We start from the raw sequence: 4093 nt of genomic DNA on the forward strand, positions 1-4093 counted from the left end.
TTTAATTTTATTTGGATCCCGTTGCCGTAACAATACTCTTCCTGGGGTCCACATAATAAAAACATGTATTTATATTACAAAGACAGTTACACACACTTAATATAGCTTTGGTAACAGCACAATATGACAATTAATTCATAAATGTTTTATTATAGCACTTGATATAATGAAATAATTTATCAGGGCTCTTTTAGAAGCTCTAGCAGTTGTAACATTTAACACAATGGTTTCATTCCTCTAACGGTTTTTTGTCCATTTGCATTCCTGTTGCCTGCTGGAAGAGTAAAACATTTTAAGGCATGCCTTGTAATAAAATTGTATTAAGTTTGGCTAAATAAAAGTCCATTATAGAAAACATTTGGTATAAATACAACGTTTCTAAAAAAAAGCATAAAAGAGCAATTTCAACCTTATTTTTCACCAAAGTCCAACTTAATGCTTTGTGCATGACAATATTTATAAATATGGAACAATTCAATACAAGACGAGCTGCTGTATTTTGTTTGGTTAAGTATTTTTCTGAAGCACTGGACCATCAGACAACTGGTGGCCTGTGGGCCACTTTGCGTTTGTTGGAGAGGGCTTTTGTGGCCATTAGGGGTGACATTATAAAGCTAAAAAATATCTAATAATTTATATTTGTACAATTTAAGACAAATGAAAAGACCAGATTCTTGTAAAGGGGGGTAGTTTTTTAATTAATAAAAACTATGCATATCTATGTATTGTTTTTTATTGTGGAAAAATTAAGTATAGAAATAAAGCATAAAGTTAAGTGAGTATGTTTTACTCCTTGTACATGTTTCAATATTTGCAAAAGAAATTACAGAAAAATTGCTAAAACAAGTCCTTTTTGTTGTTGTTTGTATAACAACCAGTAAAATTCAGTTTTATGTTAGTTTTGGTCAAAGCTTGAAAGAGCCGCTGCGGAGGAACCAAAGAGCCGCATGTGGCCCCAGAGCCGTAGGTTGCAGACCCCTGGTCTATAACATCGTCCCATCACTGTAAGAGTGGTTCAGTCTGCTGAGACCACTCCAGTCCGTTGTCCAGAAGAACTCCCAGAAGTCTCATTTATTATACCTGTTCCATTTATAGACAGGTTTAGTTTTGGCTGAGTTCCCAGTTTGATCCAAATATGCTTTTGGTTTTAGATATGTTTAAAAACAATTTGTTTGTTTGCACCCAATTTACAGCTCGCCTAAATTTGCTGTCCAAGGTGGTGGACAGTGTCTCGACAGGTGAACCTGACATATTGTGGTGTCATCAGCGTGGCATGCTGCAGGACAAACGGCAGGTCATTAGTGAAAATTGAAAACAGCAAAGGTCCTAAACAGCTGCCCTGTGGAACTCCACATTGTATTTTTTTAATAGATGAGAAACTGCCATTAAAAAAAAGCACATTACTCTTGTTGAGAAATATAACAACTCATTCTACAGTATGCAATGAAAATTTATAACGCCTAAGTTTATCTAACAAAAGTAATACATTCTTTTAAATAACTGGGACCTGGACTGGGAATAACTGGGTACCATATAAATGGGACCTCGAGTACACATTACGTTCCACCTCATGTACCACGTGATGCAAATTACCAAAAAAAACCTTGACCTTTAAATCACATCTCAAGAAAAACAGTCAATTAAAGGAAAACGTCAAAATAAATCATTTATTTCTGGTTTATAAATTGTAAAATATGTTTTAGTTTCTGTCAGATCTTTTCTGAACGTTTCCACGGGGAGTGCATTGTGTATTTTTCTGTGTATTTCTTAATTTTATTCCCTCGCGGTTTTATTTAATCTGTGTTTAGAACATGTTCTGTTCTGATTGATTCTGTTTGCCAGATATTAAACAACAAATATTATATATCAGGTGTTCAAAACGATAAACCGCTCTCGAACGAGAGTAAAAGAAACAGTTTGAGTTGACGAATGGTCTTCAGGTGTTTCCCTCTCAGCTCAGATAATCCGGGATTAAAGCTCCAATCCTCCCTCTCAGCCTGAACAGATAACTGGGGGTGATTTTTTTCTTTTCTTGGTGACCTTCCTGACCTCTGCTGATAAAAGCTGAGGGAGAAATAAACTCATCCATCATCGGGCGGGCCGGTCTGAGGCGCCCTCTGCTGGACGAGCCGCCGAACTGCCCCCGGGCCTTCATCAAACCTCATCATCATCTTCTCTTACACACAAACAGATGTTCAGCATCCATTACCCACCTCCACTACAACCATCAAGGTCACATTTGGTTCACCCTATTATAATCACCCGCCGCTCAAAGGCGAGAGGCGGACAATCATCCCGTCTGTTAGCAAAATATCTCATGAACCACTGGGCTGATTTGGATTAAACTTTCAGTAAATAGTCATTGGGTGCGCATCTGCAGCTCATACATTTTTGGAGTTAATTGAGCTCCAAATGGCCATGCAGCAAATCAAAATTACCAAAGACAAAAACGTTTATCGGTCAAATTTACAGATTTGGGGCTAAATGTTTAACCCGGCGGCGACTGAGCGTCATCCCCGACAGGTTTAAAATTCTTCATTTAATGTAATAAAATGATCTTAGGTTAAAGCTAAAGGCCTTATATAAATATAAATATATTTAAGTGTAAAAGTTTTTCTTTACATTTCGTTTCTTTGTGCACATTTTAAAACGAGTCTAAATTCATTGCAACAAAACCTTAGAAATAAAGTCCTAAATAATATAAATTGCATATGTTTTTAATTATTTCCGCTCTTTTTGTCTGAACGGATAAAAGCCGGTGAAGTGGAGCCTCGGTCCTCCGGTGCGCCCCGGTGACGGTGCACAGTCTGCCCGCTTCCTCCTGACGCATCTGCGGCTGCAGCTCCGTCTCCTGACCCGCCGGTGATCCCGGCTGCCATGAATTATGCATGAGATCCGGGTCCAGATTACCCCCATCAATATGCCGGCCTCATTAGGCCCAAATCACCACTTCATAGTTATGAAGATGTGGAAAATGTCTGGGACCCTTTTAGCACCGGGAACTTATTTTCTTAAATCTTATTTTCACCTGAGAGGAGTTGGATGTTATTACACAAGTCTGCCCGGTTTCCTGCCATCATGATGGTTTTGTTGGTGCAGGAGGACTGAGGGGGTCTTTGGGGGTCCAGCTCCGAGGTGTCCGGGACTTCACCTTTGGCCGCTCGGTGACTCGACAGAAGCGGATAAATCACTCCGGGAACTCCTCAAGTTCGCCCCAGGAAAGCCTCTGGTTGTTACTCCATTAAAGTAAACAAGTAAATAAATAAATAAATAAAGCTGAGCAGAAATTAGAAGCGCTTCAAATGAGTTATATAACATTAATAAGATCCTAAATCTAAGAATGCACAATAAAACCTGCTTCAGTAACTTTTTTATTTAAACGCAGTTTTGACTCTGCTTCAGTTTTTATTTGTAAGACTTCGAAGTTAATAATGTTAAATTATATATTTGACTTAAAAACTGATGAAGCTTTGATTTTGATTAATAAAAACAATATCGGTCAGAAACAGATCAATGCAGTTCAGCAAATTATTTTATTATTTCTGTAAAAAAGACTAAATAAATGAAAAAAAATGCTTAATGTTGAAATCATAAAATAAATTATAAATCCTTAAACAGGAAAAACTACTGAAATGGTGAAAAAGAAACTGTTATTATGAAGAAGTCCTTTGGATGGAGGAGGAAACGTTTCAACATAAAACAAACCGTCCACACATAAACTGACTGAACTTTGTTGGATTTTCTGGATTATTGAGCAAGAACTTTGATGTTTTAGCTATTTATTTGTTTTTAATGAAAAGATGCAGCGAAGCTAAAATTGCTAACTTTAATTGCAAATGTAACCTGAAAAAGCATTGATTTGACTTTAAATGAACCGTTAACTGTTATAATTCAAGGTGATCGGTTTCCTCAAATTATTTGAGTTAAATTTATCTCGTTTGATGTGAGACGGTAAAACAATTTGTAAAATGTTTAACTTGCAAATTTTGTGAATGAGCTAGCTGATGCTAGTTAGCTTGTTAGCATAGACATGTGGCTGTTAGCGTCAGTTAGCTAATGCTAAAGGTGGTTAGCACCAGTTAGCTAATGCTAA

This window comes from Nematolebias whitei, chromosome 17 (genome assembly GCF_014905685.2).
Source record: "Nematolebias whitei isolate Nwh7 chromosome 17, NemWhi1, whole genome shotgun sequence".
Taxonomy (NCBI): domain Eukaryota; kingdom Metazoa; phylum Chordata; class Actinopteri; order Cyprinodontiformes; family Rivulidae; genus Nematolebias; species Nematolebias whitei.